This window comes from Athalia rosae, chromosome 1 (genome assembly GCF_917208135.1).
Source record: "Athalia rosae chromosome 1, iyAthRosa1.1, whole genome shotgun sequence".
NCBI classification, from domain to species: domain Eukaryota; kingdom Metazoa; phylum Arthropoda; class Insecta; order Hymenoptera; family Athaliidae; genus Athalia; species Athalia rosae.
The window spans coordinates 4,746,280-4,761,089 of NC_064026.1; the positions used below are offsets into that span (position 1 = coordinate 4,746,280).

The window sequence follows — 14,810 nt, forward strand, 5'->3', positions numbered from 1 at the left end:
GTAAGGGTGCCGCACACTGGCCCGAGGGTTCGTCCTCAGCTAAACGTTGTCTACGAATTCATAGAGCACACGATTAGTTTTTTAAAATTCGTAATTTCCGCGACCTGTAAACTTGCGTTAATTTTTCTCTGCGCTCTTCCCCGAACAGGGTGAAAATCAAGGGAGTAAAAATGACGGCCGTCATTTCCTTTATCTTTCCTTCGCCCTGTATTAGATTATTTATTTACACACACCGCGCGTTGCGGTGAAGTTAGTACAAGTTCGTGTGCGGGTATGGGGGACGAGAGAATAAGGAGAGAAGGCGAAGCAATAAGCAGACAATTATTCGTCAATTAGTTGGATTGGGTTAGGATCTCGTTCGATCTTCCCCAGCACCGGCGCCGCGGGTACGACCGGACGAAATCTAATAAAATGTCCATAGTATCAAGTGTCAAGGCGAGGAGAAGGTCGAGGGGCCCCGGGGCTACACCCCGCGGCGGTGAAGAGCGAGCTATACGGGGTATACCCCCGCAGTGTACTACGCGACTACGATCTGCCTCTACTTCCTACCATTGTGATTTTTGATTGGCTAATCCAATCTAATCTAATCTGAATGGGACTCTCGCAACCCCCCGAACGCCAACACTTCATCATCCGAGGAAAAAAAGAGAGGAGAGAGACGGAAGGACCGCGGCGCGGCGCTTATCTCGAAAGTACTTTGACCCTTAGGAGGAGAATATATTTACGCGCCGCAAAGTTGCGAAAAGTGTAGGTATAGGGTCGACTCGTAATTTTGAATTTTCTCACGTTATTCGTCAACTTGGGGACGATTGATATCGGAAATGATACAAATGATGTCACGGTATCGAGAAGCGCGGGTGAGAACCCGTGCGAACGATACGTAGAGGAGAGAGCCTATCATTAAATCATGCAGGCTAGGCAATTTACCTCCAAGTTCCAACCGGTGCAGTAGCACACCGGCATAGCCGGCGAATATCTCGGCGGTGCTTCGGAACCCGACCTCTCTATCCCTCGATTTCCTCACGTTACACTGTACGGCGAAGCAATATTCTCTTGCGGTGTTTCCGCATTCTCGCGCGAATGAATTATGAATTCACACGAGCGTTATTATTCTCGAGGAATTACCGCCGCGTCTACGCCAAAAGTACGCGACCTACAGTTTTACCTAAATCTGTAAAATCACTTGGCTCACATCTTTCGCGACGACGAATCGAAATAATAAAACTACCGCGCTTCATGCTTCTCGTATATATATATAAAAGTCCGCACAGATTTTCGCCACTCCGTACCATCCCCGTACAATTAATTCCGAGTGCAGTAAAGTCGCCAGATGCGGTTTTGCCGGGACGGGCGCGTGCGCTTCTCCCGTTCGTTCGTTCGTTCAAGGCGTACAAGTTCGACGTCGTACGTCGGGGTGCGGAACGTCGTGTAATTGATAGCGGCCACAGTGTCGCAGCGAATCCAATGAGCCGTACAAAAATAATAAGTCTCGCCTCGTACCACGTAACCCCGACGCGGATACGTACGCGCGGTATTATTGGCTCTAAGGGTGGGCGCACCCCGTCGGAATATATATATGTAACGCAGACCCTCGAGGCAACTCCGCTAACTGCATTCGTGTTCGCGCGATTCTAATAGACGATCAAAACGTACCACTACGGGCTCGAGAGAAAATATGAGTAGAGATTACGAGTAGTTTTTTTTTTTTTTTTTTTGTTTTAAGAGCGTCTAATAAAAGAGCGGGCGCATTGTTTAATTATGAAAATATGCGACGCTCGAATGTCACGTAAATACTATTTCATTTGCGTGCCGGGTAGTAAAGCACGCGCTAATGACGTCGTGTTACCGTTTTTCTCATATACGTGTACATATACGTACAATTTACATGCGTACACTAACTGCTAGAGATGGATGGTCACTCGTCGAAACAGCTCTGCCCCGCCTTGGAATAACAGGTTAATTAACCGACCAGTCCTCTCGAATCGAGGGGTGGTTGAAAAACTTGGAAATATTTTTACAACATTCATAATTAGTCGAAGAAGTCATTCATTCCTGTGCAGTCGTTGACGATTATCCGAGCTTTTCGTCGTTGAGTTAGACGTTCGTGTTTCACGGCCGATCGGAATTACGAGTCCGTGACTAATTCCCATCGCTGTAGATAAGCGCGGCGATAGAGAGGAAAAATTTGGACGATAAAAAAAAAAAAAGTACAGCGTTAAAAAAGAAATGAACAAAAAAGTAAAATAGAACGGGGAACGCGTGTGCGCGACAGACAGTCACTTCGGTTGATATCGAATGGTCGCGTCATCGTCGTTGCCCTTCTCGCTCACGGCCGCATTCCCTGCAATGTGTGCGGGGGGGCGTATGCGAGCTCGAGTGTCAAGTTACAACCCGGTGACACTACAATCGTCCTGCTGGTCTCCCCTGTTTCGAAGATCCCGTTCCTATCGGATAGTTCGGTCAAGTGACCAGAATCGACCCTAGCCAACGGGGTGCCTCGGATATTTTTTTGAAATTTCACGATTCTCCGGATTCGGAAGAGCCGATCGCGCCGACGTTGACAATGGGAAGAAACGAAACGCGCAGCGATGGATACGCGATCGAAAGGATGGGTCGTCGAGGCGCAAATTTTGGACGCGGAATGGAATTCCGTTCGTACGGAGCGCCCCTGAATGAAGTGTAAAAATAGATTCGCCCCTGTTCCGAAGCCGCCCCGATTTAGCCGGGTACCGCGGTAGTACATCGCCATAAAATGAACACTGGAGAAGCATTCGTTCTCGGTCCCCCCCCCCCCCCCCCCACCCTCCGTAGTCGCCTGCCGCCACTGTACGTCACCCTCAAATTGGCAATTTTATCAATAATACGAATCTAGTAATTTGATAGAGATATAATGCAAATTCGGTTAATTGTTCCGTCCGACGTACTGCGAGGACCCCAACACCGTGGAACCCCAAACTCGGTGTCATTCCGGTCTCGAATATCTTTCAGCTGGCTTGAATTTCCATCTACACGTGTTCCACGGGGCACAACGCGCGGAGCTACGCAGAGTTGGCCGATTATGCTCCGGACAAAAGAAACGAACGTATCTCCGCCAACGGAAATTCCAACAGATGGCTCGGGTCCATTTTTATCGATCGGAGCATCTCCGAATTTATCAGATATCGATGTAGAATATATATACCCTTTCAACGCCGGTTTTCACAAATCATACGTCGTTCTCGTCCTCGTTTTGTGATTTCCGCGCGAAAATCATCATTCTATGGATTTTGGGGTGACGATATATCGATGAGGGGTGGGGGTGGGGGTGGGGGGGAGTAAGGGAGCGATTCGTCTGTGTGCGGGAGTTGGCCGAGCTAATGTATTCGAGGTGGTCATACAACAAATGCCGTGTAAATGGTAATATGCCCCGTGCGTATCTTTGCCCACGTGGTTTTCAGCGGTCGTACAGTCCCGGCAGCATCTAGCCGGGCACAGATGGTCGCCCCAGGCACTTACTGGTTACCAGTTGCCCCACACTGCCCCCCGGCAAAAGGGATCTACACGGTTAGACTCACCCACTAACTATATTTATTTACGAGCTAGTTAAATTTGGTAACCTAGAGCATCTGAACGCTCCACGAAGCCTACCGTACGATTGAAACAACGTTACGCTCAAGCTTTCGAGTTTTCGGCGATTCGGTGTACTTCGTTCGCACTGATTTAGTTTTACCCGAATGTAACATGAGAACGAGTTCCGCGGCAACGCTGCAGCCGCGACCCGTCATCGATAAAATAAAAACGGTGAAACAAACGTATATAAATCCGTGGACGTGGTATCAGGTGTTCACGTGTGTGGGTATGTGCGTGCCTCTATCTGGATATCGTGTGTGCTGTTTAGTCTCGCACATACCAGACCTCGCCTCCTCCGTACTCCGTTATACCTCGACAGATAACTCGAATGATTTATTTTCATTTATTAAAACCGAGTAGTTCCGCGCAGTCAGCTTATTTTATACGGTTTCAATGAAAAATCTCTGCCTTTTCCCGTTCCGTGCAACATAGTAGTAACTCGGGAATATCGATCCAATAAGTCATCTCATTAAAACCAGTCGATACAGTCATCCCGAGCAAGCCCGTCCGTCATCCTCGGAACCGTTGAAAGAAAATAAAAAAAAAAAAAAAGAAGGAAAGGAATCCGGAGGAAGAGGAAAAAAAAAAATCGAACGAGATACCGAATTCTTCTGGCATCGGTCGACGGCAATTCATAAGAGCCATTCGTCGAGGCCTTAACTCATTGTCGGCGAACGTTCCGCGGCGACGACGCGCCTACGGTGATACAATTTTGTACATTTTTGTTTTCCCTTTTTAAATCTTTTTTTTTTTTTTGTTTTCGTTCTCTCTCCGTCAAGTCGTCGCAGACGCCCCGATCTCGCCAGATGCCGTCAACGTCTACGAACGGCGCTCGCGGTTCGGTGGCGCGGGCGCAAACGCATGGCCATACGAAAGCCTCCCACCGCGATAACGGGCTATTTGGCCACGGTTGAATACCTCATAACTAACTCAATCCAGGCTTCCTAATTAAATATCTATCGTTTAATTAAGAATGATTTACCGCGCAACGGCTACTGCTGGGTGGATGGCCGGACTCGTTGACTGACTGCAGCCTGCTACCATTCAGCTCGGCAATCAATGCAGGAATTATCCTCATTAGGTCGATCCTAAGGAGTCGCCTGACTCGCCGGTGTGTTTCGACTCGGAGTTTATATAAAGCTCGAGCGGCTATTAGATCGGGCGAACTATACGGAGCCCAGGTTGCAGTTTGCAGTTTCTGCCTCGGATATCGGTACAGCTTGGAAAAAAACTGGAAACGTGCGCGGTTCTCGAGGGCGATGGGTCTCGGGGAAGCCCCGAGGGGTTCCCGGATCGGGGGTCCGAGGGGGGGATCCGAGAGCTAAAAACAAGTCCCCGAGCCCCGCGCGAGTGACAACCAAGCGAGCCGTGCCTCACCTCGGTCTCGGAGATCGAAGCCCGCACAGGAGGCGGCACGGCCACAGTAATTCAAATATTTTGCTCGTCGTTAATCTCTCGACTTTTGCTCCCGGCTACCGGGACGACCGATCAATCTCACGATCCGAGTCTCGACTTCTCATTCGATTTCCTGCATATTATGGGAAAATTTTTCGGTCGATTCGACTCGCGGCTGAAAAACGTCGCAATTATCCCTCCGACGGATCACAGCGGTGCGAGTCGCGCGAAAGGTGACGAGTATGCAGGTACCCCACCGCGCGATAACCGTTGATGATAATTCGTGGGGGTGTTTGAGTCTACGTCGCGTCTGCGCGTCGACTGAGGTTCGGGGGTTCAGGAGGTGGGGACGCGGTGGCTGGAGTGCGACCTCGTGCGGAGTCGGTGTTATATAAATTGTTCACACGTTCACAAATTGGAACCCGGTGTTCGCTGACGGAACGAGGAGTGGAGGAGAGCGCGCTGAGGCGCGTTGTATGTATGTACCGGCCCAGGAAAAGCAAGCGCCACGTGACTTCGGTTTCGGGCGTGTTTCCTTCGCCGGATACATAAAACACTTAACGACTAATTTCCTCGTGGGTGTGACTGTTTACCGTTTTCTCAGTTATCCTTCCCTCGGCTCAGTCCCCGCAACCGTACGGCCGCGGCTCGGCGGTTTTCTCGGCGCGAAATGTTCGTCAACGAAGCGGCTCGCACAGCCCAGAAGATGGACGGGATGACAAATGTGCCACCGCAGGTCAATCCTCGCTGCCCTACAAATTCGTCCCAGGCTCGGGGAAACGGGTACTCTGGTTTTCGTCCTTTTAAAAGACATTTCCTTCGCCGCGACGCCGTTTCCTTCGCAACTTTGCACCTTGGTTTCACGTTACAAATTGCCGTTCACAGATCGTAACGAGTGTCTGGGTTTTGTCGAACATCTTCGCAGTCCAGCTGCCCTCTCAAATCCTCGTACGGTTGAGGAGATGAGAAGAAAAAAATATATATATATATATGTTCGGACAAAAATTAAGTCGATCTTCGAGTTGACGAAATATTTTTTTTTAAGCGGAAACAACGAAGGGGATGAAAAATAAAACTTCGCTCACAATTTTCAGCCTTTATCGCTCCTCCGTTAACACTCTCAGAGTTAATAGAATGTCAAAACAGATCCGACGTCGCGGCGGGTAAGACGGCTATACGCGCATCCTCTACGAACACACACCGTGACATGTGCGATGGAATATCAGAAAATAGTTTTCCGCTCGATACTTCGTTCGTTCGTTTCCAAGAGAGGGATATCATCTGCAGACAGCGTTCAACGAGAGTCAGAAGAAATCATTCCCACATTTTTTTTTTTTTTTTTTGTTACCCTAAAACTGTTTCGTTGGTCGCCTTTTTTCTTTTCCATTTACCTTTTCGTTTTTTACTCTCTCGTGGTTTGCACGAGGCCTCCCTCCATGGAAAAGAAATATCTAACGGTTCTCCGGGAAGGAGCAGCCCCTCGCTCAGTTAAGTCGAATATCGCGTGACTGGAGGTTCGTTCGTTACATTACGCCACTAAAAACCTTTTATTCCAATCTAGCCTAACCCCGTTGGACGAGAAATATTAAAGCCGCAACGGCGTAGGCGGAGCTCTGAAAAATCCTAGCGAATGAAACAACGATTCGAAACGACAAAAGGAAGATGCGAATCTACGAATGCGAAGAAAAATCGAAGATCACTTTTTATAACGAGACTAATTTTTCAACTGCGTTTCGTCTCTCGAACGACGCATATGTACGTAGAGCGGCTAGTATACGTGCGGGTAGGTCTGAGGAGAGAAGGAACGATGCGCCCGTTATGGGCCATAGGTATACAGCTAAACGGCATTTTGCCTCGAGTATTACATTTATTAAATATTATTTACGGCAGGTTTTACGACATCAATGATACGTATACCGAGTCTATCCAATATCAAATATAACGTCGTAACCCGGGTAGGATAACGGCGCGGGGAAGGCTCTTGAGGGGACGAGGGACGAGCAACGGGAAGGGGAGGGAGGGTCCAAGAGGCAATAAATGTACGAGGAACGCCGTTGTCGATAGGCTCCTCTCCGTTGGGGCCGACGATGTTTTTTGAACAATGCAATATTCAGGAGCTGAAGGAACACCCCCCCCCCCCCTCCCCTCCCTCCCCTTTACCCCGACACGAAACGCAGCCACCTTATCGGGGTCAAAAATACAAACGCAAAATACTACGCGATACCGGTGGAATTCGCGCGGCAATTTGTAGTCGAGGATAAAAAAAAAAAAAAAAAACAGCGGAAAAAGAGAGAGGGAATTTGAGGAAATTGTTGGGAACTTAAAATTTAGATCTGATTTTATAGATTTCGTGTTCGAGATGCACGCTGGAATCGCGCGAGAATCGAAAATGAGCACTAGGCGTATACATGTATACGTGTGTTGTCCGGCGAACGTAAAACTCAGAATTCAATTCAAATCGAGTTAAAGTTCGTGTCTGTTTCCTTCCTCGGGCAGTAAAGCGACCAGCTACGGCAGACAACCCCGAAATGGCTAAATAGAAAACGCAAACGACACCTGAGTTTACGGCCACTCACTCTCCGCGTCATCGCTCTACGCGTGCCTATCTTTCTCCTCATTTTTCTCTCTCTCTCTCTCTCTCTCTCTCACTTTTCATCTTTTTCTCTCTTTCTCTCGCCGGGGCGAAGTTCAACCCCTAAAGTTTACAGTCGCAGCCACTCGAGTAGCTACTTCACGAGCCCTTGCGGGGGGGGGGGGAGGGGGGGGGGGGGGGCAGCGAGGGTTGCATAAGATCACGGAGGACTATAATCGATACGAGCAAGCCTCGCCAATCAGACACGCAGAGGAAGTTAGACCCCTCCCATTCGCGATGCGATAGCTCAAAGCCCGAGCAAGCTCTGTAACCTCGGTAGCCAAGGTCAATTCTTTCGAACGCACAAAAAATAAACACGAAACAAAAACCGATCGACCCTCGCCCGCGCCGACAGCAAATAGACAATTATCCGATCACTCTGCGGCACGATAAACTTTGTCTGCAAGCCACCGATGCAATTGGTAGAAAAAAGTTTGCTTCGATTCGCTATACTACTTTTTATTTTATTTGGTTGGTTTTTTTGTTTTTTTTTTGTTTTTTTGCTATAGTTTTCCATTCCCTCTTTTTGTCGACTTTTCGAGAAATAATAAATATACACCGAAGAGAGAAAGAAATCACTGAAACCGTTGTATTATTCAAGTGCGTCCCGAGGCTTACCGGAGCTTAAAAACAATCACGGGTAGTCCGGTTCCGCTGGAAACCGAGTCGATAAAAACGAAAAATGAGATGGGGAGAAAATGAAAAAAGAAAAAAAAAAAAGAAAAAAACATTAACATAAAATAAAAGTATTTCATAACTCAAGTTCGCCGTAGGACAACGCGAATAGGACTGCGAGTCGCAGTCTACCGATGGAACACCCAAAAAAACTGAGCCATCTAGACCGCAATTATGAAGGTATCGCATACCTGCGTATCTCCGCAGATCGCGACGCGAGTTGCAAGCTCAACAATGCAGGTAGTACAACTGGCACCGGGTATACATACATATAACCGAGAACTGAGAAGTAACTGTTATAACCAAGGCAAGAGGCACAGCGACGTATAATACGTACCTTCCCAGATACCTGCCAACTATAGTTGCCATTATATCAGATAGGTGTAAAGCTCTCCATACACGTAGTAGGTACGAGAGCCGCAATTTATACGAGCATAGATGTAGTCGTATAGAGAGGTAACGAGAGAGAGAGACAGGGGGAGGAAAAGAGGAGAAGGTGGGAAAGAGGGGGTGGGCAGGAGGAGCTGTGCAGCCAGTAACATTTGCATGAATTTGTCGAGGTGATATCCTTGTAGGATCTCGCTTTAAGTTTAAGGCAAAGTGGCAGTGAGTGGGAAGCGCGGAGAGAGAAGCGGGCGAGAGCAGCGCGCGGTGGCAGGGCACCTTTAAGAATAACTTACGGGGGAGGACTTTTTTCAATTTGTTAATTCAGTGTAATCTTAAGGGCGGCTAATTTCAACTCTCCCCTGCTCCAACCCCCGTCTCGAGCCCAACGCTTTCATTGTCTCCCTAGCTGTAACATAGACCCCCGCCCCCCACCCCCCTGGTGTTACGGCGTGCAGGCGGTTGATTTGCAAAATGGCTGCAGAAAGAAGAAGGATATTAACTTTCTGCAAGATTTTATTCCGAATCAAAATTTAACCCCTTGACGCAGCGTGTGAGAGGAAAGAAAGAAAAGGAGGAGGGAAAATAATATAAAAGAATTACGCCGCGCGTCCCCGATTCTTGGGAGACAAAACTTTCTTTGGCAAACAAAAATTATTCGGCATCCTCTCATCCGGTCGGGAATAAAGAGACTCGGTATTCCGACGCAGGGCGATTTCTAGACCGAGCGAAGCCGGGGTTGGTAGTCGAATACACCGGTAGCTAGTGTACACATAGGGTAGCGACGACGTTCGGTAGGTTGGGGTGGCTCGTAGTCGAATGACGGGCGTCGGGCGTCGGCCATGTTGTCTTGACATTCTCCCTCGGGGGTTGTCAGGGGTGGATATATTTAGCCCTCTGCCTCTGGGGAACTCCGACCACCCCAAGCCTCAAACCACTCCGGACTTATGACGCTGTTGTCCGACTCCCGTGCAGCACCACCTCGCACCACCTCGTCGTTCCCGCGGCACCTCCGCATACTCTCCTCCGAGTCGGTGCCGCAGTTTACAAATTGCTCAACGAGGAAGTACCGAGGGACTTGTTCTCGCTGGCCAAACTTCGGGAGGCGACGTTTAACCGGGTGTCGCGATGCGTCGAATCGGTTGAGTTTTTTTTTTTTTTTTTTTTCTCTCTCAGTTTTCGCGAAACGGCGAGCGAAGGTTTCGGTGGAAAAAGAAGGGGTTGAATTCGAAGGGTGTAAGTGAATCGGATTCGAGAAGGAATATATATCGAGTGGGGTGAAAAAATAACTCGAGTTGCAAAAAATGGAAAGCTATTTCTATTTTCGCTCTATAGATATTCGTACGTGTGCTGCGCGGGTCGTTGAAAGAAAAGAACCCTCTTCTTGGATCTCACCCCACCAGCCGGGCTACGCCGATCCCCAAAATTCGTAAAATGTCCTCCCTTTTGGTAATACGTAACGTCGGGGGTAAACTATTGTCCCGTTGAACCCCGTAGGATCGTACTCGATTCCTGGGACAACGTTAACCCCGCCAACGTCTCTTGAGACTTCCATTTTGACTCTGGGGATTACGCCTGACTCCGCCCACCCACGGGTAAAGTTTTGTCCCTTAGAAGCGACGTGGCCACGCTAGCGAAAGCCACGCGATATTGATGACTTCTTTCTTTGCCGAGCTGAGCGAAGCGGAGACCAAAAGAGGAAAGAACGCGAGGGCGACGCTCGAGCTAAAGGAGGCGAACGCGAAACCGAGGGACTCGTAGAATCGAGACACCCCTACCAAAAAGTGCCCGCAACGTCCCTTGTACCGCGCGGATGACGTCCATCAATTCATAAAAGTGGGAAACGGAGGTTGAGATAATAAACGTAAGTGTGACGGAAAAGTTTTACGTAATTTTATAAAGAAATCGGCGAGAAATCGGAATGGCGGAAAATCGACGCGTGACGAGCGTTTCGGTAATACTACGGTGGAACATTTCGAACAGGCCTTTTGCAGACGTAACGCTCGAATGGCGAAATTTATTTTCTCTCATTGAAACGGTATCATTTCTCGCTCGGTCCCTTCGCTCTTTAAGAAAGTGGACCAGCGAGTTGAAAAGTTGGAAAACTTACAGTTCGTCGACTTTGGCTCGGGGAGTTGGGGATCCGAGGCAATGATAATCGCGACTGATGTGGGCAACGACGATATTCGGTTATACTCAAAACTAATTTCCTTCCTCGCGGTGTTTTCATCCACCGGAGAACAAGGCGCTAGGTACCGCGGCCGAGGGGGCAGGCGGAGGGAAAGGTAAGAGGAAAGGGAAAGGGAAAGGAAAAGAAAGAAAGGGAGAGCGACGGAGCAGGACTAACGGAGGAGACGCGCGCGTGCGTAAGATGTTTAGAAGCCAAAGCCCCGGAGGAGAAAGAGCGAGAGGAGGATAGTGTCCCTGGAGTATCGACTTGCCCCACGGGACCTGGCAGTCGATAGTCCCGAGGGAACCTCTGGTTCTCGCTTCCTCGCGGCGCTCCGGGAGCAGCGCGGCAAACACGGCGAAGGAGGGAAGAGGGGAGAGAGGGAGGAGAGAAACACGGAGTAACTCAGGGAGGCCAGGGGTGAGGCAAGGACGAGCTTTCCAAGATTGTATGAAATTATACGCCTGCTTGTATCGCGCGGGGGTGGTGCGCGCCGGCAGACAGGTGTTTTCTGCCGCTCAGCATCCGCGAGTATACACAGGTATACGCGTTCTACCGGATGAAAAATATCGCGAAAACTTATACAACCCTTATTTCATTCCTCGGCGATACTTTTCCCTCTCACTTTTTTTCCATCTCAAAAGTCATTTCGAAGTCACTGCGTAGCCCTTCGCACGCCGCGAGGAAATGAAAGTGAATCTTAAAGCGCCACGCCGTTCGTCACGCTCGCGTTGCCGAGTTGTCTCTTATTCGCTTGCGAATCCAAACCCCCGAACGGTTCGCACGATTGATGGCCCGTGGAATCGAAATCTAAAGATTTCGAAACAGTCGGAGTGCCCCCGCCTTCTCATCTCGCGACTTCGGAAAAAAAACGATCGTATCCAAATTTTTCTGGCGAAAATCAAGACGCGCGATATCCGGTTCTCGGTCATTCCAATTTGATACCCTTTGCCTTCGGACCTCCGACCTTCAACCTCGGGGACGAGGGTAAGACCGCGAGAGACGCGTACCCTTGGCTAAGAGAGAATTTGTCAACGTTGGCTCGAGTTACAGGGAAATTAATAAATTAACGGAGACACCTGCATAAATTCATCCCAGTAGTACGAGTCCCGGTAACGTCAGACACGGTTAGTAATAGCGGCACACCGACCCGTCGTCCTCCAATTCCAGCGTCCCTCTCTTTCGCTCGCCTGAACCCGCCGTCCGTTTTTCCTCAGCCAAATTTTCGACGCACTATCGCCGGTGTATCTTTATCGCGGGAAAATCATCCAATCGCAAATTGACGATCGCGGATCGTTCGCCGGGCGATCGTCTTCGATTTCGGGCGACCGGCGAGAGTGCGGTGTGTGTGCACGTGCGTGTGAAAGTCACGCGCGATCGGGTTGTCAGCACCGTTAAGTTATTTAGAGGTCGAGGGCGGCGGGTAGTCGGTAGAACTGTCTAATTGTAACGATGCCTCTGGGACCAGTATTCCACCGGCGCGCGGTCCTCGGAACGTCGAAGCGGTCAGGTACGCCCTCGAGTATTCCCTGCACCCCGCCGATGCCGTAGGATGTTGTAAACCGAAAATACGATGCGTCCCGATGACGACAGCTGTCGCCTCTCACGTGTTGCCTTCGAAAAAATACGACCGCGAGTGTTTTCAGAGGAATTGGAATCAGAAATTAGGAATCGGACTGCCCGCGCCTCTCTCAAGAACAAATAATATTCTCCGAACAGCGCCCTTTACGGCTAAACAGATTTAGCGGTCAATCCTGACACGGGCAGGTTCCGCTCGTAAATAGTCGCTCATGACGGATACTTTATATTCGCAGATCTGCAGATAGTTTGGGGGGATCGAGTGCGGGGGGTTGATCTGGAAGTCGGGGATAGAACGGAGTCGTAGAAAGCTGCAGGCGGGTATACGGGCGTGCGGCGGGCAGCATTATCATCCTCCCCGGTGAGGGTGAGTGAGGGCATTCGACCTCCTCCCTCGCGACTCCCCTCCGTCACCATGGCAACCCCTACGCGCGGACCGCCACCGCGTCGTGTCCTGCCGCCGTTCTCATGCTCTGCCAGCATGGCGACTGCTAACCTCTAGAAGTCCTCGATCCACCGTAGACTGTTATATCGGTAAAATAGCCGATGCCTTTCATTGTCGATATTTGCGAATTTTCCCTCGACTTTGCTGATCGACGGAAATCGAAACTCGTACTTTCTCGAAATCTTTTTTGGCGGCGAAGGTACCGCCGACTACGAATGGCGAGTAATTATTTCCATCGCGCGTGAAAAAGCTCGCTATTCCCCGACTGCGAATAATTAAAAAAGCAGCAGCGTAGTCGCCCAAAATTAAGAAATATTTTTTAATAAAAGGCAATAAAAATCGAGTTATTGCCTCATTTATCGTGTCCACGCGTTCATTCTTCAGACTCGGCGTCACCGCAGGGCATAAAAGCTGGGGGATTTGTGAAAAATTAAACGCGACCGCTGCGCGAGGAGGGGGGGGGGGGGGGGGGGGGTAAAATTCTTCTGGATTCGTTACTACCTAGGTAATCCCAAGGCTGGACGATGCCGAGGACACGCCGCTACGAATCGAGACGATACGGTGTCGATTTCATCTCCGTGAAGCTACAAAGGACCCCGTAGAACGGCGATTCTGGAGCGCCTTACATTCGACTCTTGCACGCGCTTGTCCTAGACGACGATTTAGTAATGTCTGTATTTAGATAACGCTCGAGTCCCTCGGGATTTCGAGGTATAATGCAGGCGGCAACCGCTAACCGCCCTCTTAACTTGCGGGTGTCAAACATTCACAAAAACGGTCGTACGTCAGGCCCGCACTCGCGCCCCGGGTGACATGTGGCCCTCGTGCTCTACGGAAGAGGAAGAGCGAAAGAGGAAGAGAAATACAAACGTAGATTACGCATATTTCTCGTTTACCCAACAAAAAGTGGTGGCGTTGAAAAAGATGAAAACTGAGAGCGTCACTCGTCAGCGTCTGATTTCGCTCCTCTTTCATCCGTAAAATTTCAAATTTTCGCCAAGAATAATGTATAACGCGGGTGTCTTAAAGGAGAGCAACGGTATCGCGGACGGCGACCGGGTGAGGTGAGAATAATTCAAACGCCGCCAAAATGCGTTTACGCCGGTTTACTTAATCGCGACTAACCTCGTTCCCCGGCACATTTTCAAATGAGGCTTAAACGAGATTTTCATATTCGCGGCTGTTATACCTTCGTACCCACCTTCGTTGAATAACCCGGAACCACCCCCCGCACTTCGTATACCTTTGACTCTCGGCTGGTGCGCAACCCGCGACTCGCGACTCGCTCGCTAACTGGCTTAAGGAACTCCGACTCCCTGTCGGCACGATCTCGCTTTGAGGAGTTTCAAACTTGGTAAAATACCTACTTGACTGCACGCTCGGAAACTCCCTGCCCCCCCCCGCCCCCCTCGCCCCCCTCGTCCTTTTATTCTTCCGTCTTCCGAGTCATCCCTCGCTATTTCGCCCTCGTTCTATCGCTTCAGCTATTGTACACAATTACACGCGCCCGTTTGAGGAATCTATTCAAAAATCTCATCGGAATCAGCCGCATCCGGAATAGAATATCTCGATCGATTAATTGACGCGGCGTCACCGACGTCGAACGAAACCTCCGGGTAGTTTCGAACGCCCTTTGCGTAACATCCAGTAAGACGTATTACTTAGCTATGAATTATAGAACACATCGGTAGTGGCTGTGCGGACCCGTTGAATAGCCTGAACCTCGTCTTATGTTAGACTTAGCACCGGGTGGTAGGAGGTATGCTACCTGCTTACCTTACGCCCTTCCGGACTCGGGGCTTGTGCCCCGAGGACTGGATTTTCCAGTGCTCGGTTTCAGAAGCACCGCACGGTCCGGAACATGACTTGATTAATACGCTCCGTCGAGACGATCGTGATTAGAGAATGTTTTCTTATATTGT

The 14,810-nt window shown here is 49.7% G+C and overlaps 1 protein-coding gene across 6 annotated transcripts in view; it reads left to right on the forward strand.

Moving 5' to 3' along the window:
• Positions 1-14,810, forward strand: part of LOC112694824 (transcription factor collier) — a 60,277-nt gene that overhangs the window by 31,000 nt on the left and 14,467 nt on the right. The window lies entirely within an intron of this gene.